This window comes from Helianthus annuus, chromosome 1 (genome assembly GCF_002127325.2).
Source record: "Helianthus annuus cultivar XRQ/B chromosome 1, HanXRQr2.0-SUNRISE, whole genome shotgun sequence".
NCBI classification, from domain to species: Eukaryota; Viridiplantae; Streptophyta; class Magnoliopsida; order Asterales; family Asteraceae; genus Helianthus; species Helianthus annuus.
In genome coordinates this window covers 70,902,632-70,924,368 of record NC_035433.2, presented here as the reverse complement: position 1 = coordinate 70,924,368, position 21,737 = coordinate 70,902,632, and the positions used below count along the sequence as shown (strand labels likewise).

The 21,737-nt window shown below is 37.1% G+C and overlaps 1 long non-coding RNA gene across 1 annotated transcript; it reads right to left on the bottom strand.

Annotated features, from left to right (window-relative positions):
* Positions 1-18,941: 18,941 nt before the first annotated feature.
* LOC110936932 lies at positions 18,942-20,165 on the bottom strand. The gene is made up of 3 exons (XR_002590412.2): positions 20,065-20,165; positions 19,469-19,522; positions 18,942-19,161 (listed from the first exon to the last, which is right to left on the bottom strand). It is a non-coding gene; the product is annotated as an uncharacterized LOC110936932 (long non-coding RNA).
* Positions 20,166-21,737: the final 1,572 nt, after the last annotated feature.

Sequence of the window (21,737 nt, the reverse complement as noted above, 5' to 3'; positions counted from 1 at the left end):
CGATAAGGGGCTTTAGCGACAGGGTTAGCTCCAGGAATGAGGTCGATACGGAAGTCGATATCCTGAGTATGGGGTAGACCAGGTAAATCGTCAGGAAACACATTAGGAAAATCACGAACCACAAGTACCTTTTCCATTGACTTCTATTTCTTTTCCTTCTCCGCTACTACGATGTGTGCCAAGAAAGCCATGTATTCCTTTCGGAGATACTTGCTTGCTTGTACGCACGACATGAGTTTGAGTTCCTTCGAAGATACTTCGCCATAGACACAGAGCTGATCACCATTAGAAAGAGAGAAACGAATCATCTTTTCGAAACAAATGATTTCAGCACGATTTTCAAGAAGAAAGTCCATGCCTACTATGATATCGAAACTACCAAGTTGCATTGGGATGAGATCGATTGGGAAAACGTGATTGTTGAGTTCAAGAGTACAATCACGGAGAACAGAACTAATGGTGACGGTTCTTCCGGTGGCAATTTCTACGTCGAACGTTGTTGGGAGGTTAGTGCGTTTACGGTTTAGGAGCTTTTCGAATTCAAACGACACAAAACAGTTATCGGCTCCAATATCAAATAAACACGAAGCATAAATACCGTTAACGAGAAACATACCATTGACAACATTGTTGTCAGTTTGAGCCTGGCGGACATTGATGTTGAAGGCTCTTCCGCGGGTTGCTTGTTGCTGTGGCTGTTGCTGCTGCTGTTGTTGCTGTTGCTGCTGCTACGGTGGCTGCTGTGGCTCTTGTTTCACCACAGGGTTTGGGCAGACATTTGCAAAATGATTCGGGTCACTACAAGAATAGCAGGCTCGTGCGTGAGCAGCGGGAGCAGGAGCTGCTTGGTTACCCTGAGGAGTGGGGAGTGGAGCTGGTAGTGCTGGAGGAGCTTGAGCTGGAGCTTGTTGACGTGGGCCAGAGCGGCAGCGAGAGGTAAAATGCTCATAGATATTGCAATTGGCATAGAAACGGCAATTTACCCCAATGGGGTGATGGTAGGTGCATGTTGGGCACAGAGGGTGGATACTAGTGTACGCACGCTTAGCAGGCGGTGTGTTGGTTACAGGTGCAGCCACTTGGCGGTTCTGGTTCTGATTGGGTTGGACGGGTACGGCGTTGAGAGGAGCGACAGTTGCTGCACAGTTCTTGTTGTTGTTACCCTTGCGTTTGTGATTCTGACGTGAGGATTTCAAAACTTGAGGTGCGGTGCTTTCAGTAGTGGGAGCGGGAGTAGCGGTTGCTTGATGGAGATTCTTGGTTAAGGTTTTGAAATAACCAGCCAAAACTCGCTTATCATTGATCTCAGTGGCGAGTTGGAAATTTTCCTCAATGGTAGCGGGCTTAGCTACCTGAACGAAATCGGCAACACAGTCTGGGAGAGCGCGGATGTACTTCTTGATCGTGATGTCGGGCGTTGACACTTCACCAGGACAGATGATACTGAGTTGCTTGAAGCGAGCAGTGAGACCAGCATTGTCACCTCCTTCTTTCTTGATACCCCAAAACTCGTTTTCCAGCTTCTGGAGTTCATGTGGGGGACATAATTTTTTCATCATGACTTCCTTCAGTTCCTCTCAAGAGAGTCCATAGGCTGCATCGTTACCACGCCTGTTTAGCAACATCCTTTAGAATGTTAAGTAATTCTCTAAAACCGTTTCATGAATTTTAGTTTTTTTGGAACAAAGATTTATATTTTTACATTGTTCAGCGCAGAAGAACTAGAGTTAATCTGTTCTGGTCGTCTTACAGTATTTTCAGACAAGCTTATAAAAAATTGAAAAGGACAATATAATAATGTTGTTTTGTCGAGCCTAAAGACAATTGAAAGTCTGCAACTCAAAAATTACATAATCCCATTTTGATTATCATCGTTCTCATGATGCCAAATGTCATTTTTTTAAATTCTTGTAGGTTAAGGAGGTTATGAAGCTAAAGAAGCAACAAGGTGAATTAGTATGAACGAAAAGGGTAAAGTAGGGATCTGAGTAACCTGAGTTTTAATTTGTCTACATCAACATTTTCATTTTGTGTGTGTGGTTACAGGTGTTAAACTAGCCAGATTGGGTAACAGGTTTATTTTGGTGCTATGTGTAGGGCAGCAGGGGGCCTAAACATGTTTGATATTGCCATGTTGGGTTGCCAACAAAACGAGTATATCATGTAGATGCAGCCATCCATGGTACGCCTAATTGATGTTCTATATATTCAGATAGCTTATTTGGTTAGTGTGACTGTTGATGTTGGATGACAGTGGTGAATCACTTCTGAACATGGTTTTTGTTTGTTATGTATGGTGTGCTGCACGGTTAAATTGAATATCTTCCTATGTAGCTATGGAGTCGGGCTTACTACCTGGAGTGTGCTTATATCTGGAGTTTTGACTGGAAAGTGTAGTTCATGGTGGTATTTAGGGGATTTACTTTTGAATCAGTGTCAGCTGAACCTCTTTTTTTTTCCTTACAGCTAGCATTGCTGTGCTGTGCTGTTTTTTTTTTTTTTTTTTTGTAATTTTAAATGGTCATGAAAATCTGTTTTGCTGGTAAAAAAATGTTTTAACTTTCTTTGCTTCATTGAAATACGTAATCATCTTTTGTTTCCATTTTCTTTACTTTCTTGAATTTGGTTTAGTCTTCAAACATGCTTTCTTTTTTTTTCTAGAAAAGCAAGTAAATATGGTATGTTAAATATATTTTACATTTTGTTCGTTACTAACTATAAAATGGGTAAATTCTAAACAGGGTCGGTGGATCTGGCATGGATCTTAGAAGCCAAGCAAGAGTAATTAGATTTGTTAGAAGTTTGTTTATTGATTTAATCTTAATTTATTAAATTTATTTGTTTTTTGTGGGTTTTAGACTTGTAGTTCTGGGTGGATGATCCAAAGAAGCTCCCAAACTGGAACTATGATGGATCCCGTACCCATCGAAGCTACCTTCGAATTTTACAAAACAGCAACTGCATGTTCTTAAAGCACAAATATTAGCTTTTAGACGTATAAAGGTATTTGTTAAGTGTAAAATTTTATATATTCGAGTGATCTTCACACCCTAAGCTCATTTGAAATGACTGTTGGGTTAAAACCACTATTGGGTTAAAACAATGTTTTGAAATCACTTTGAAACGACTATTCGGTTAAACAGTATTTGGAAACCACTGTTGGGTTAAACAGTGTTTCGAAATGACTGTTAGGTTAAACAGTGGTTTCAAACCACTGTTGGGTTAAAATAGTGTTTTGTGGAGAAAACAGTGGTTCTTTTTTTCCAAACAGTAGTTTGACTTTGGTCAAACAGCGTTTTAATTTTGGTCAAACAGTGTTTTAACCTTGGTCAAATAGACTTTTGAACCACTAAGAATCATATTTTTGCAAATAGTTGTTTGAGTTTGGTCAAACAGTGGTTTGACTTTGGTCAAACAGCGTTACAAGAGTCCAGCGAGGATGAAGTCGAGATTTGTACATAAAGTAAGCTCTTGAACTATGAATTTATTTTAGATATGTTTTCAATACGCCCATCGCAGATGCGTTTGTACATAAAGTAAGCTCTTGTACTTATCTGATTTTGATTTTATTGCCAGGTATCTATATGATTTTGAGTTCGACGGAATGGTTTTGGTGTAATGAATTTGTAATTTAGCCTCAGTTCAATGGAATGACTTTTATCAATTAAGTTAATAGAAAGATGACATAACAAATAAATAATTAATTTTGGGATGTGTATGATTAATTGTGTAGGTTCTTGATCAGCTTTTATCAAAGTACGAAGCAACCTCACATGATTCCGAAAAGTGGCAGAAGCTAAGTTGATTCCTACGCCAAAGGTTTGTCTTTTACATTTAGTAACTTTACTTTGCTAGCTATTTTCCAGATCTGAGTTGTTGATGTTTTGTCGAAACCTGATTCAGATTTGAGCATTAGACAGATTTGAGCATTAGATTGGTAATCGAAAAAAAATTGTAGCAAATGTGATCGTTGCTGATATATTGATATTTGTTGGTGCATACGTCTGTCGATTTCGTCTTGTATCGAGTCTTGCATTGCTCATGGCACGAAGATCCAGAAAATGAAGCAAAGAGTTAATTCCGCTTGAAGAGCTAATTTCGCATGAAAAGTCAACAAGTAATTCCGCATGGAATTACTTAATATCGTGTGAGATGTTAATTTCGTGTGTATCTAATTTCGTGTGAAGCATGTTTCATGCGGAATTAGTAGGTGTATAAATAGTTGTGATTTCGTGTCATTTGGTATGAAATTAGTTTGGTGTTTTCCGACGGCGAAGCTCTGTCGAAGTATCTACAGATCTATAATTGCATCAGAATCAATATAAACGACAGTTTAAGTGAATATCTTGCTGAATCATGCACAATATGTCTGTTTCCGCCTTTCATATTGTGTAGAACGCCTCTGATCGACTCGTTTCGGGTCCAAACACGATCCTACAATTGGTATCAGAGCTCAGGAGGAGGAGTTCTGCAGATTTCAGCTTGATTTCATCTCATTTTCTTACTTCTACACCTTCTTTTCTCAATTGAACAAGTTTTAACGGTCAAAATGATCTGAATTTCACATATCATAAGCGAAACAGTATTTCAACAAACGCTTGAGAAAATTGAATCTCAATTCAATATAAAATTGACAAAAATTTGTAATTCTGTATGAAAATCAGTTCGAACTAAATGACATCATCATAATTTCGCTTGTAACTGCTCGTTAATTCCGCACGGAATTACCCTATTTGTGTAATCTCGTTTGAAAGATCAACTAATTCCGCACGGAATTAGTATTTCCGCTTGAAATCATTCAAACGATATTATAATTCCGTTTAAAACGAGTAATTTCGTTTGAAAACTGATTAATTCCGCACGGAATTACCCGATTCCGTTTGAAAATCTGTAATCTCGTTTGAAAGCTGTGTGCATGTTAATTTCGTTTGAAGTTAATTTCGCTTAAAGGTAATCTCGTTTGAAAGGGACTATTGTGAAAATTTTTACCGAATATGGACGAAGAATTCTAAAATGCATTTGCCACATCACCGACTACTCCGGCTACCATTGCTCAAAACATGAACCTGGAGAATGAAACCGGAACATTGCAAAAGCCCCCGAAGCTTATGGGTATTGAAGAATACCATAGCTGGAAAGAAAGATTTGAGAACTGGGTTCAGGCAAACCATCTGAGAGCTTGGGAAACAATTGAAACAAAATATGTTAGACCACAGACCGCTTTGAATGTTGACAAAATTATCTCAGAATTGTCAGACAAAGAGAGAGATAGTTATAAAGGAGAGAAAATGATGATCAGTCTTTTACAACAAGCAGTTAAAGAGGATATATTTGTTTTGCTTCAGCATGATGGGAGTGCATTTTCGATTTGGGAAGCACTTAAGAAAAAGTTTGAAGGAAGTACAGAGATGCTCAAGAGTAAAGCATCTTTGCTGAAAAAAGAGCTTGAGTTGTTTATCAGTGTGCCAGGGGAGACTACAAAAAGTCTTATTAAGAGATATTGTCATCTTGTGCGTACCATGTCTCAGTTGAAGTTCACTAAAAATCCATCAGAATGGGTTGAAAAGTTAGCTGATGCTTTACCACAGAAAGAATGGGGTACTTATCTCATGATCTTAAAAAATTCTGGAGAGTTTAGCAGTTTGTCAATTGGACAGTTTATTGAAAAGCTTGAGGCACAGGATCTTGAACAACAAAAGATTTCCAGAATGAACAGCTCAAGCAATCAACAAGATATCAAATTGTACTACAAAGGAAATGTTCAAACTGTTGAAGCAAGTCCAAAGATCCAAACCGCGTTTAGTGCAGGAAATTCTTCTGGATCCGTCAGTCAAAGTTCAATCAACACTAGTGGATTTTCAAATGTTAATCCTCTAAGTGTTCAAAGTTCAAATGTTGGTAATGAAGATATGATTCAGTGCAATGTTGCTTTGCATCTTCAAAATGGTCAGAATTTTTTTGATGAAGTTGTTAAAAGTCATATGGCATTACTGGTTACTGCTTCGGAATCTTATGAAGGATTGATTGCTGGAAGAATTGGTAATCCTATGCTAACCAAGGAAGATTACGATCAGATCGATGCAGAAGAATTGGAGCTTATGGACATCAAATGGTGTCTAGCTAGTGTCTTGAGAAGAGCTGAAAAGTTCAAAATGATTACAGGAAGAAATGATTTTTTGGATGCTCATGTTTCAGCTTTGGGTTTTGATAAATCTAAAGTTACTTGTTTCGATGCAGGGAGAAAGGTCATTTCAAGAGAGAGTGCAAAAATCAGAAAACTAGTGGAGCAGAGAATCCTTTTGGAAAAGATGATTACTATCGAAAAGCAATATATCAACAGGTTACTCATCAACCACATCAACAAAAGGAACCATAAACTGCACATGCCAGAATGATCGAAGATGCAAATACGAAAGCTTATTATGGTATCATTGATCAAGATGACGAGAAAATGGCTCCAGGCTTTAGCTGGGATAAGTGTGTGGATGAGAATAGGGAGTTTAAAGTTTTCATTGCTCAAATTGTTCAAAAACCAGAATTGATGAAAGAATGGATTGCAGCGTTAACTGATGAAGAGAAAAGTCAAGATGAAGAATCTGTTTCTCCGGAAAACAGTTCAATAGATACCAGTGATGATGAGGAAGAAATTGAACAGATAAACATTGCAAAAACTCATTTATCTTCTGATAGTTTTGAATTTTATTTTGCAGATAAATTGAAGAAACTTATGCTATGTTCCAGAGATCCACTTAACAGGGGGAGGGGAGGGGAGGGGAGGGAAAAAGGGGTTTTTTTTGCCTGATAATAGTCTTTCCAATTTGGAAAGACATGGAGGGGAGGGGAGGGATAGGGAGGGATTTTTAACTCGGGAACACAGTGTTAAAGAGAGAAAAGCTGCAAAAGAAATGAAAGAAGTTAAGGTTGTTGAGAAGATAGTTGAAGTGGAAAAGGTAGTTGAAGTAGAGAAGATTGTGGAGGTTGAAAAGATTGTTGAGGTCACAAAACTGTGTCTTACATGTTTGGAACCTTGCAAACAATGTGATGAAAAAGATGAGAGGTTTAGTGATCTTGAAACGTTGAAAGAAAAGTTGTTGTTTGATGTCAAGAATGTGAAAGAATCGTACGATGTATTGAACAGAACTGTGAATAGTTTGCAGAAGACAAACTCTGAAAGAGAAGATGCTTTGAAAATGATGAACGCAACAATGATGTCTAAGCAAAAAGAGATAAATTTTTACATTGAAGAATGTGCGAAATGGAAACAAGAGTTGGAAACTGAGAAAGATGAAAATGAAAGAATCAGACGATTACTAAGAAGTTATTCGAGTTCTGATTATTTAATTGACAGAATTTATCCAACTGTTGCAGGTTTTGAAGTGTTTGAAGACAAGAAGCCGAAGAAAAAGGATACTGGTAAGAAACCGAGTGTTAGTTATAACAAGTGTCCGCCTCTGATTTATGAAGGGTATTCGCCTAGAAAACCAAATGAGGAACAAGTAAAAAAGGCTGTCAATTTAAAGTTAGAGTCCGAGATAACCGATGTATTACCAGACAATGTTGACATCACGTTCACAACGTCTGACACAGATCATGAGTCCGAATTAATAAAAAGGGTGGTCGATCAGGTGTTGGATAAAGATGAGGAGTCAGAGTCAAAGTTCGAGTCTGAAAGTTCGTGTTTGTCAGTCAGAAGTTCGAGTTCGTCTGAAAAGAGTTCAACATCGTCGGGAAAACGAGTTTATAATAAAGAAATTTTGTTGTCAAAATCTAATTTGAATGACGAAACATTTGAAGTCGCATATACTTTGAATGATTCTGACAAATTATATTTTGATAAAGAATTTCCAATAAGAGGTGTTAAACCAAAAATGATAAAAAAGGTTTTCAAACTAACAGAAATTAATATTTCTGAAATAAAGATGTAAATCTTTCTACAAAACCTAGTCCTTACACCTCAAGAGTTCAACAAAGGATAAACAAGAAAATGGGTTACAATTATGGTTTAGACTTTCGAAAGAAACCAAACCATAATGGTAATTTCAAAAAGAAAGGTTTAGGTTTTATTCCACCTGAAAATTATAAAAATGAGAAAATTTCTAAAATTACAAAATTTGTTTCAGGTACTTTTGCTGAGGATGAAAAGAAGAGCGCATTCTGGAGACAATCAAATCAGGAATTTCTTGCTGAAAAGAAGAAAACTGAAGTTCATCAGAGAAAAGAGACAAGAACCTGTTTTAGATGCAATGAAGTTGGTCACATTGCATGGAATTGTCCATTGGCAACAAAGACAAAACAAGGAGTTTCGGAATAACTGAAAGAAATGGTTGTTGATAAAACCGAACCACCAACTGAGAAATTTAAAGTATTTAAAAATTCAACATATGAAGTTGGTGAGTGTTCGAAAAGGTTTTACAAACGAAGAGGAAATCTTGACAACCAAGCATGGGTTGTTAAGAAATCAGATGTAAAATCTGGTGATGAATCTGATTCCAAAAAATCAGAGAAGCCACATGTTGTTAAAAAGAGTGAAAACTCAGTTCCTTCAATGGATGATGAGAACTTTCCACCATTGAGTACTGAGAATTTTAAACAAAAGATTGGCAAAGTGGAGATTTCAAATCAACTTTATTCTGAAAAGAATGAATTTGATGTTGAAAAAGCTTTTAATGGAAATGTGAAGAAATTTTTTTGGAAAGATGATCGAGGGGAAGGTTAAAGGGGTAAAAGACTTTTATGCTACAAAGAAAGCAACTTACACCCCAACTGCAGATGAGTTGGTATCACCCAAGGCTGGTCAGGCTTGGGTGGACATTTTCTTTCATTGAAAAATCTGACTTGCCGGAGCTTCCAGGTTGGTAAGTGTGAAGCAGGAATCGGCATCTTTATTAGTAAAATGAATCTGTGTAGATGTTTTATTCCTACAAATGATACAGGTGGTAATTTTACAAGTGGTTAGTCAAGGTCATTAGTTTGAACTTGATATAATCTTCATACAAGTGGTTGAAAAAACAAGATAATGAACCCCAAACCTACAAGTGGTTTTAAACAAAACTTATTTTCCGGAAAAACCATTTTGATTAAAACAAACTTAAGTGTTTTGAAATCTTAATGGGAAAATAGTTTGTTGAGAGAGGGAGTTCTGATTGTTTATGCCAAGTGGATGGCAAATTGAAGCAATTCACACAGTTGTCACTTTACTTGTACAAGTTGTTTTCGGTTTTTTTAAATGTGTTTGAATTTTAGGGGGAGTAAAAATTTCAGAAAATTCAAAAACATTAGAAAATTTGAAAAATACAAAAACATGATAAAATTAAAAAAAATGAGTTTTGTTGAGAAAAGAGGAAATGATAGTACATCAGTGGACTATCACAACATGCTAAAGAAATGGAAAGTCAAATGTGATAAACAATCTCACTGCGGATGTGTCGGTAGGTTTTTATACATTTAGTAGATTGTGACGAGATATAAACCTAAATATTCAAACTTGCTTATCTCGTGGGGAACATTTCTTGGATATATGGGTAACCCCCGAAATCTTGTTTGAAAGATCCCTCTTTCTGAGATACTAGGTCTTTATCTGGGGTATTATCCCGGGACTTCTGATTTTGCGGAAGCAATGGCCTAGTCCCCGTATAATACTTTGCAATTTGCTTGAAACATAGCGCAGCCCTCAGTATAAAAAATGATGAAACATTAAAAAATGCTAATCATGTGTTGTTGAAGAAAAGATCCTCTAAAGGGGACACACCAAAAGTCGAACCGTCATCTCTCTGCTGAACGGAAATTCTGACCTGAGCTCTCACGGTTTCGCATCTAACCCCTTACAGATATCATCTAGGTATACTCACCTGTAAGACTGAATATTGGGATCTGGATACGGGAGTATATTCAAGTGGTGGGACACGCGAATAAGTTTAAGTTCTTAAGACATTAATCTCGTATCTCGAAACAATTGAACTTTGTGTGAAAATTTAAGTGGACAAGTATACGGACAATCTAGGTGAATTGTTTAGAACTTAAAATGATTAAAGCTTAACGGTGTTGGTGATTTGTCTCATAAATTGATATGATCCTCTTACACAAACTCACAAAAATATTGTCTGTAAATATTTTGTTACTACATTTCATCTATTCAAAATTTCAAAAAGATTTTCAGTGTGTTTTAGCATAAATTTTGAAAAATTCAAAAAGATTTTCGATAACTGATGTTGAATAGCTGATTTTCAAAATTCCGAGTGCTAAACATGATGATTATTTTGTGAGGGGGAGTTTGTGTTCTTAAGCAAAAATATTTTGAATGAATGTTTTGAAGTGGTTCATCAGTATTATCATTGAAAAATTATACTGGTTAAATTTGAGGGGGAGTCTGTAATTATTAAATTGTCAAATGTAAAATTTGTGAAATTTATTGTGAGGTATAGGATGTGCAGGATAACCTGGATTCTGAGTAGAATGTGAGCCAGGTTATGATTCTGGAGCTGATGATGCTGATGAACTTAAGGAATCAAGAGATCTGACCAAGAGAATTATAGAGCTAGAAAGCCAGGTCACGATCCTGATTCTGTGGAAGCCAGGCTACGATCTCAGCACATTGAAAGGGGGAGTCTGAAGACATCCGAGAGGAGTGTGTTGGTGTTAAAGAACAGAGTAAAGAGAAGATTGAAAAAGTTTTACTGTAAGATACTTCAGAGAGGAGTTGTCAGACTGATAAAGACTGAAGATGCGAAGACTCGACACAGTAGACTCGTCAACATCCGAGGGGGAGTCTGTTGGTGCATACGTCTGTCGATTTCGTCTTGTATCGAGTCTTGCATTGCTCGTGGCACGAAGATCGAGAAAATGAAGCAAAGAGTTAATTCCGCTTGAAGAGCTAATTTCGCATGAAAAGTCAACAAGTAATTCCGCACGGAATTACTTAATATCGTGTGAGATGTTAATTTCGTGTGTATCTAATTTCGTGTGAAGCATGTTTCATGCGGAATTAGTAGGTCTATAAATAGTTGTGATTTCGTGTCATTTGGTACGAAATTAGTTTGGTGTTTTCCGACGGCGAAGCTCTGTCGAAGTGTCTACAGATCTGTAATTGCATCAGAATCAATATAAACGACAATTTAAGTGAATATCTTGCTGAATCATGCACAATATGCCTGGTTCCGCCTTTCATACTGTGTAGAACGCCTCTGATCGACTCGTTTCGGGTCCAAACACGATCCTACAATATTGTTGGATGTAGTGATTGTTGTTTGAACTTTAGAAGAGAAGAGATAGGTTTATTGCAATGATTTGTAGGTAGTAGAGTCTTAAAAATTAACAACAAATTTTGAAAAGGTGAAAAGACATCTTACGGATCAAGTTTTTGAAGTGTTTTGAATGAATCTGAGTTCGAAAGTTGCGAAGTTTTCTTGGTAGTTGTTGAGATCTGAATCAAATTTCGAGTGAAATCCGATATTGAAAGTTGCGTCGAATATACGAAGTTATATTATGTTCATAAAAAATAGATGTTTACTATTGAAGATTTAGATTGTTGAAATCTGAATACAAAAGGGATCAGCAGAAAATTTTTGAAATCTGAATTCGAACTTTCTGAATGTTTTGATTATTTTCGGACTGCTTTCGTTTGAGTTACAGAGTGTTTTTACAAGTAAAATCGGCTAAGGTTGCTTTGATTGTGTTGGAATTATTTAAAACATAAAAACTGAATTTGAAATGGTTGAAAATCATCCGGTTTACATGAGTATCACAGGTCATTAAACGGGTCGGTCCACTTGGCAATTCTTGAAAAGTCGGTTTGATTGTCTTTGTGAAACTTGATTGTGAATGAAAAATGTATGTATGCTGAGTTTTTGCTGAAAGAAAGGTAAAAAAAATTGCTACTGTGCTGGCTGGATTTGAAGACAATAAGGTTGCTGCTGCTGTGAAAAGAAAGTTAAGGTTTGACAGTGCATTTTAAATATAATTTTGACTTGGGCTAAAAGTTGAGATATTATTTTTGATCAAAAGATTTCAAGTGGGCCTCAAGTTTGATCATTTGGGCTGCAATTAGTTTGGGCTAAATTTTTATCAATTCAGTTAATAGAAAGATGACATAACAAATAAATAATTAATTTTGGGATGTGTATGATTAATTGTATAGGTTCTTGGTCAGCTTTTATAAAAGTATGAAGCAACCTCACATGGTTCCGAAAGGTGGCAGTAGCTAAGTTGATTCCTACGCCAAAGGTTTGTCTTTTACATTTAGTAACTTCTCGAGCCCGGGAAGCAATCCCGGGTAATAACCTAGTACACATATATATATATAAATAAAGGGGCATCGATTATTTTTTGGGGAGAAAAACAAGAGTTGACGGCAGATCATATGACCAGTTCGTAAAGAGCATCTGAAGAGACGATTTTGGGAGCAGGATTTTGAAGAGAAGCTTTTGAGATTAAAGAAAGACTTGGCAGTTTATTAATTTTCTTTGGTTAGACTTTGTTTATTTGTTTGGGTTTTATTAACTTGAATATTTAGACATGTTTGATGAATTTATTTGTTTTAAACATGCTTGTGTTTCGTTCTTGATCATGAGTAGCTAGACTTTTCATGCTACCTAGGCCTAGATGAACTATGATTTAGTTCTTTGATTATTTGGTTTTGACTAATGATTAAATTGTGATGATTTACATATTCATGCTTTGTGATTGTTTATGAATTTGTGTGCTTGTCTTGGGTGTGATTGGTTGTTTGGTTAGGTGATCTTGTTAGTCTGGTCTGGAACTATTTAGATCATTCTAGGTTCGTTAATCTATTAGGTTTTCGGTCTAGGGATTGAGATTAGAGATAATTCAAGTTTAACTAAATTAATTAAAATCAACTGAGTATAGTGTGCATCCTTTTCTGGCAACTCTAGGGACGAGTCAGGATTGCTAGGTTATTAGCTAGGCGTTGTTTGGTAGTTTGGGTGACCGATAGCTCGGATCCGGCTACTTATTCGCGTTTAGGGTTTCCTAGGTTTTCATTTATTTAGCAGGTTTAGCTTCATGACCGGAGGATTTTAGCACCATAGTTGTTTTTAATCTGACAGTCGTGGGATTCGGTGTCGATAGCTCGAGTCGTTTCCAATTTAGCACTTCATCACTCTGTTCCATCTTCTATTTTGGTTGATCATCCTTAGCGGGAGGTTTTCTGGTTAGATTCGGAGCTTTAGCCATTGGTCAGGACTAGAGGTCATGTGTTGGTCATAGGGATTCGAAGCCTGGGTAGTGCTTTCATATCATTGTCTGTTTCCCGTCACTTCACCATCTTGCTTGCTTGTTCTGTTATCTTGTTTACTCGCTTGAGTTTAATTTAGATATTAGTTAATTAAAACCCCCAAAACAATTAAAACTAAAAACAATTAAAACTAATTGAGTAATTAGTTGAGTCAGAGTCTAGTATTGCGTCGCTAGTGTCTCGTGAGTTCGATACTAGGACTTCATTAGGATTTACTACATACGACGGGTACACTTGCCTATCAGTGGTCTAGCATTTAGAGAGTCTTAGTTTATAAATTTAAAACTAGGGTGTCTTTATTAGGTTAGTAGTTTTTATAGACCGCATTCAGCACATCAGTAACCTTAAGAAATGCTTAGCAGACGAATCATTAGTAATACCTCTGAAGGACATAGAGGTAAATGAGAAACTTAAGTTTGTAGAGAAACCACTTCAGATTGAAGATAGAAAGATCAAGAATCTCAAACATAAGAGACTAGTTCTAGTCAAAGTAAAATGGGATTCCAAGAGAGGACCAGAATACACTTGGGAGCTCGAGTCATAAATGCAAAGAAAATACCCACACATGTTCTAGTAGACCACGAGGACGAGATCTAAAACAAAGTGGGGAGGATATAACAACCCTCCTACTACACCCTAGAACCCTTAACATAACCCTAAACGTCTTAAAATATACCCCGTATGTGAGAAACAAGCCCAAAATACCTTTATATTAATAAAAATCAATTAAAAACAAAAATATGTGGTCCTCGCGGGGCGCGACCCATTCCTTTGGGTCTGTCGCAGCGACAAGGTGGCACCAGGCGACATCCTAAGCCGCCACGTGTCCCCCCTCGTGTGAAATTTACGGTGTGAGTCGACCAAGCTAGGGCCTACCCTAGTGGCCTCGCGGGCCACGAAGACCCTCACTTACACTCTCGCGGGGCGCGAGAAGGTGCTCGGCCAGCCTATAAATGGGGCTTCAGGCCTCATTCAGCAATCGTTCAAATTTCTTTCTTTCTCTCACACTTTCTAATAGTCAAAACTCTCAGGAAATAATACCCCCTATAAAGCGAAGCTCTGCCTCGTTGTAAGTATTATAACCCACGTTACCATACTCGATTGATCTAGGGCTCTGTAACGCATGTCAAGGCTCTGCCTGACTCAGTCATTGGAGTTCTGTCTCGTGTTACAACTGATTGATCTAGGACTCCGTAATGCATGTTTAGGCTCTGCCAGACTTAGTCATTAGAGTTACTGTCTCGTGTTGTACGGTTAATGTGATTGGGTTATTTTACTAGCACATGTGCATTGATTAATTTTTAATAGATAATAATCAGGAGATTCACCAGGAAGCTATAATAATATCACCTAAGTCATCAATGTGAGTCATTCTCTTTTTGTCACCTGTTGTAATGCCATTATTTCAAATAATTTACAAAACCTCCAATGTTTTAAACTTAAATTACCAGTAATTGTGTATTTGTAAGTCTACAATTACTGCCGGTATGTTGGGGTTTTGTATACAAAATGTGAAAAGACATTACCATTGGACAGTGAGTTAGCCAATTAGTAATATGACCCGCAAGTCTGGTATGGACAGTACGGAATGAGTAATTGGGTATACATAAGCAAATGTAATTGCGAGATGCCCTCAATACTATAAAGTTATACAAAACTGTTTTGATTAAACTGGGATGCACTCGCCAGTATTTCTTGCTGATAAAACCTTTTTAAACACGTTTCAGGTAACAAAATGTGAAAGCCAATAGAAGCCAGCTAGGAGAGCACTGAATGCTTGGAAAAGTGGCTATAAAAGTTACCTAAATAAAAAGGAGATTTCAGTTTTAAGAAAATAGGGTTTGTCCCTACAAAATGTTTTGTAATGAAAAATTGGGTTTTATGCCACTTATCTATTATAAACATTGGGTGTTTAACTCTGATAAAAATATTTCCTAACTACGGTGCTGATGTATTCCGCTGCTAAGTTGATAAACATCGATACCACTTGATACCACAGTGTTCGCGGCCGCCCGCTATCGGGGTCGGGGGTTGCGACATCACGCGTGGAAGGCAATGAAACACCGCCGCCACCCATGTTTATAACGCGTGGATAATTAAACGTGTTGTCCCTGTCACGCGTTGAGAACTTGATTTTTTGAACGTTAAGTGAACGTCGGGCCATGACCGTTGGAGCCATTTAGATTTAAAAAAAAAGTTAAACACACTATATATATATATATATATATATATATATATATCACATTCTACATAAATTTATACCATTTCACCCACACAAAAACATAAATATGTATCACACATTCTACATATTTCACAAATGGAATTTCCTACGGATTCGTTTCCGATGGACACCGATAGCGATAGCCAAACATCTTCCGACAATGAGACGCTTGAATTTTTCGAGAAGGTGTATAACGAACTTGTAGCAACTTCAAGCCACCCAAAGAAGAAAATGGTGGATCGTGATCGTTGCCAACGAAGTGTTAATGAAGGATTATTTTATGGAGAATCCGGTCTACTATGCCGAAACGTTTAGAGATCGGTTTCGTTTACCAAAAGATTTATTTTTAAAGATTGTTGGAGACATCGAAGCAAGCGAAGAATGGTTTGAAGAACATTACGATGGGAGGGGCAAACGAAGTTTCACGCCGATACAAAAAATGCACATCCGCCATTCGCCAACTAGCGACAAGTAACCCTCCCGATGAATTTGATGAATACTTAGCTATGCCAGACAGAACTTCATGTGAATGTTTGCAATTCTTTTCTGACGCGATCATTAAATTGTATGGTAAAAAGTTTCTACGTAAACCAACGAGACACGACATCGCACGTATTTACGCCGCGCATGAGGCTAGATGACATTTTCCAGGGATGCTCGGTAGCATCGATTGTAGACATATCGAATGGAGAAATTGTCCAAGAGAGTTGCGAGGGGCGTATGTTAGGGGTGACGTCAAAAGACCAACCATCATACTTGAAGCGGTGACGTCGAATGATTTATAGTTTTGGCATTCATATTTTGGTGTTCCAGGTTCAAACAACGACATCAATGTTTTGTACACGTCGTCGTTGTTTCAAAGAATAATAGATGATACCGCACCCTTCTGTCAATTTTATGTTAGCGGAAGATATAACAAACGAGGCTTTCTTCTTTTGGATGGTATCTGCCAATCATGGTCTGTTTTTGTGAAAGCTCCTTTATTTCTTGTTGCAGTTAAAGAAAAGATGTTCAAGAGGTTGCAAGAATCAGCAAGAAAAGATGTTGAGAGGGCTTTTGGTGTTTTAAAGGGTAGATGGGGCATACTAAACCGACCGGTTCATGCGATGAATAAGAAAACAATACATAGCATAGTATATGCATGTATCATATTGCACAATATGTTAATAAAAGAAGATGAACGTGCAATATCTCCGGATTGGGTGCCGGATCCTCCTACACAAGTTCCCGTTCCCGAAAATGTCCAACAAGACTTGCGTAATGAAGAAATTCACTTTCGGTTGAGATACGATTTAATGAACTTGTAGGTTCTTTAGGTTTGGAATTTCCGGATTCGGAAGAGGAGTAGGTTTTGTTTATGTATGTTTTTATTTTTATATGTTTATTTTTAAGTTGTAATCTAAAATATTTCTAGAAATATTATTTTTTTATTTAAATGAAATTTATAATTTATAATTTTGTTGTTTTATTGTTAATTTATAATTTAAAAAAAATATGTTGTGAGTGATGGAATTCCATCACTAGTGATGGAATAATGCTTGATGACATGGCGGAAGTTGATTGGGTGTTGCGAGTGATGGAATTCCATCACTAGTGGAGCGCCCCTACCCCACTTATTATTACTTGAATGATTTGATTACAAGAGTTTCCTATATATATATATATATATATATATATAGAGAGAGAGAGAGAGAGGCCACTTAACGTACAATAGGACTTATCGTACATTACGTACGCGATAACCCCAGCCGTCAGATCTTCATCTCCCATGTGATTTCATATCTACATGCGAACTGTATGAACTGTGCGAATTCAATCTTCCACATGTGATTTTGTCCATCTACACACCCCATGCCATTTTTCACATTACCCCATGCTAACCATTTTTTCACATGCGATATTCAATCTTCCACATGCGATTCTACACACCCCATGCCATTTTTCACATTACCCCATGCTAGCCATTCTTTCACATGCGATATTCAATCTTCCACATGTGATTTTGTCCATCTACACACCCCATGCCGTTTTTCACATTACCCCATGCTAACCATTTTTTACATGCGATTTCATTTGCATGGGAGTTCAAACATGCGATTTCATTGCATTTTCAAGCCATGCGATTTCATTTGCCTTTTTATCACATGCGAAGATTGAATTCGCACCAGATCCGCACCAGATCGAACGGCTGGGATGATCGCGTACGTATCGTACGATAAGCCCTATTGTACAGTACACTTTCTCTCTCTCTCTCTCTCTCTATATATATATACATATGTATAGGGGAAGGATGTATAGAAAACCCACTTGTTGTTAAAAACGACATAAAACACTCAGTTCGGAAAAACGCCATGAAAATACCTAGTTAAAAGGCCATAAAAACACCTAGTTCAGAAAAACGCCATGAAAATACCTAGTTAAAACGCCATAAAAACACCTAGTTCAAAAAAATGCCATGAAAATACCTAGTCTAAAACACCATAAAACACCCAGTTCAGAGAAACGCCATAAAACCCAGTTCATTTTTCGAAAAGTATATTAATAGTATACTCGTTGGAAAGATAAAAAAACGCTGAGTTTTATAGTGTAATTTTTTTTTTGAAAAATAATTACCTATAAAAAAGTTATTGTCGTTTAAATATGATGGGGGAAAATGACATGTGATTAGCATGTGCACATTTGTTTGGATCTTCCTATTTTACCCCTCCTATTGTTCCAAGGCCCCTATTATTTACAAAAATGTCACCACATCAATCTCAGCCACAAACCGCTAATATCTTGTGGTTGAGAATCGTTCTCACACTTTGAGGTGTTTTCTCCTGATCATGTTCCTATATACATATATATACAGGGTGGGGTTCGGCTACAAAGTCTAGTTTTCTTACAAAGTGTATAAAGTAATAAAACACCACATTTTCTGCCATAAAACAGACTTAAAACACATAAATAACAGAATGAGGATCACTAAAACACAATATCCAAACCCTAAAAGTTCATAAAAACTTCAAACACACCATCGTAGAACTATGAATATAAAACACAACATGATAATCAACATAAAACACACTAATGTTAGTCATTTGACAATCAAAGCCTTATCATCCAAAACACAACACAAAACCCACAAATATGACGTTTTGGCAATCTTCACTTTGTTATTTGTGGGGTTTGAGTGTGTTTTATGGTTAATGTTACGGTGTTTTATGACTTTTTACACTTTGTAGGAAAAATAGACTTTGTAGCCAACTCCCACCATATATATATATATATATAGAGAGAGAGAGAGAGAGAGGCCAGTTAACGTACAATAGGGCTTATCGTACATTACGTATGCGATAATGTAATGCCCAAATTTTTCTTTAAATTATTTAAATAGTGACATGCTTATTCTAATGAAATTTGGGCATGACCCGTTCGTAAAACGATCGGTCCCTTGTTTTTCACACTCAAAATATATGTTTAACACGACACTTTTCAAAAGACATAATATATACCATCAAACGACCTTGACACACATATGAGAATCATTAAGTTCAAAATACATAACAAGAACTAAGTTTTTAACTACTAGAGATAAACAAAGCGACCAAAGTATTAAACATTGTCTTCTTTACAAAAGTAGCGGAACATGGGACGGGCCTTGAAGTGTGTTCGAACTGGGCGAAGCTTGAAAGCTAAACTTGAGATTTACCTACATCGCCACAACAAAGTAAACTTATTAGCATTAAAATTCTTTCCTTTAACTCAAGAATTCAACTTACCAACTTGTAACTATTATGACATCCGCAAACTTGTAAAATTACTACATACTTTCATTCTTTCGCACATATATGTTCCAAATGGAACTTCATACCATTCTTTCAATTATTGCATTCTCATCCTCCGACCCATTCATAAAAGGGTCCATACAAATACTACTTTCATACATGATTCAATTCGACACATCTAATGTTAAACACAACAATATATTAAAATCATGAATTGTACAAGTAGCGTACCTCGAACTTGATTCCCTTGTGGCTTTGCTTGACTTGAACTTTCTTCCTTTATACCTAAACAATACCATTCATACTTAGAATTTATATCTCATACTCGTCTATATACCCTACTTGGCAAGACATCATGCAATCTACATCTACATCATAAACACATTCAAAACACATAGCGTTTATGACTAACATGGCTGAAATCTTTATTAAGGCATTTCATCAAACACTTGGTGTGCACAACATCAACAAAGCACAAGGTACAAGTATTCATAGCATAGTTCTACTTGTTCACCTTCTAATCTAACAAGAATCAATCAAGTTCATAGCTTTCTTCCATCCAACACCATCTTAACTAAATTTCTCTATCTCTATTCAAGATCATGTAGCAATTTTCACCTACTAGCTTTTCTTTAAATCATCATGTTCATCATACTTTCACAACAATTGGGTATAAAGCTTAAATCATTCAAACAATCAGAAATCAAGCAACATTTTCGAACCATTATGAAGCCCTAACTCTCAACTACATAAGATTTCCACATAATTTCATGATTGGGTTAAAACCCACTGTCTACAATTCATCCAAAACAGAAAAATCGACTTACCATTCGATGTACAAGCTTAGATGATTAAAGTTTTGAGTTCATGCATTAGTTTGGGCTCTTAATCTCTTTCAATTCTTGAGAATCTCTGGAACTAGGGTTTCTCCTTGGTTCTCTTGCTTCTGATCGATCCACAGAGAACACACAAAGTGTGTTTTGTGTTTTTAATTTGTTACTTAATAATTTCTTTCATTATTTACAATTTCAGCCCCTCTAATTCCACTTGTTTATATTAACACACTAAGGTTCCATTCTTTCTAAACTAATATCACATTCTTTAACTTAGTTGATTTTACATATTTAAATATTTAAAGTAAAACATATAAATTGCATATTTTGGGGTGTTACAAGTCTACCCCCCTTAAAAGAGGTTTCGTCCCCGAAACCTTAACACGTACCAAATAATGTCGGGCAGTGCTCCTTCATTTCATTTTCTAACTCCCATGTAAGATCCGATCCTTTCCGATGTTGCCATTGCACCAAGACTTGTTTTATAGTTTTGTTCCGAAGGTGCGTTACTTTGGAATCCTTGATAGCTATCGGTCTTTCAACGTAATTCAATCTTTCGTCCAATTCAATATCGTCGAGGGGCATGTATGCCGTCCCATCCACTAAGCACTTTCTCAATTGTGACACATGGAATGTGTCATGTATTCCATCTAAGTTTGCCGGTAATTCCAACTGATATGCTACCTTCCCAACCCGGGCTAAAATCTTGCAAGGTCCTATGTAACGGGGGCCTAGCTTGCCTCGTTTACGGAAACGGATTATACCTTTCCATGGGGAAACCTTTAATAACACATGATCACCTATCTGAAACTCGATAGGTCGTCTTCTTCGATCTGCGTAAGCCTTTTGTCGATCTTGACCCGCTTTTAAACGAGCCCGCACAAGATCGATCTTTTCGTTAGTTTTAGCTACTACATCATTGGGCGCAATTTCTCTTTGCCCCACCTCTCCCCAACAAATTGGAGTTCTACACTTCCTTTCGTACAACATTTCATACGGTGCCATTTGAATGCTGTTATGATAGCTATTATTGTATGAAAATTCCACCAATGGCAAGTGGCCATCCCAGCTTCCCCCGAAATCTATCACACACGCTCGCAGCATGTCGATGAGTGTTTGAATGGTTCGCTCAGACTGACCATCCGTTTGGGGTGGTAAGCGGTACTGAAATATAATTTTGTACCCATACTCTCATGAAAACCTTGCCAATATCGAGATGTGAATCGGGTATCTCGATCCGACACAATAGATACAGGGACTCCGTGTCGAGATATTATCTTGTTAACATAGATCTCCGCCATCCTTTCAGAAGAGAAGGTCTCTCAAATGGGTAAGAAGTGCGCGCGCTTGGTGAGGCGGTCCACAATCACCCATATAGCATCGTGACCTTTCCTTGTCTTAGGAAGCTTGGTCACTAGGTCCATCGTCACTTCTTCCCATTTTCATACCGGAATTTCTAACGGTTGCAACTTTCCGTATGGTTTCTGATGTTCTGCCTTTACCTGCAAACAGGTCAAACATTTTGCAACATACTTGACGATATCACGTTTCATACCGGGCCACCAATAACTTTTCTTCAAATCCAAACACATTTTTGTAGCTCCTGGATGAACCGAAAATCGGGATTTGTGAGCTTATTCGAGTAACACGTCTTTTGCTTCACTAAA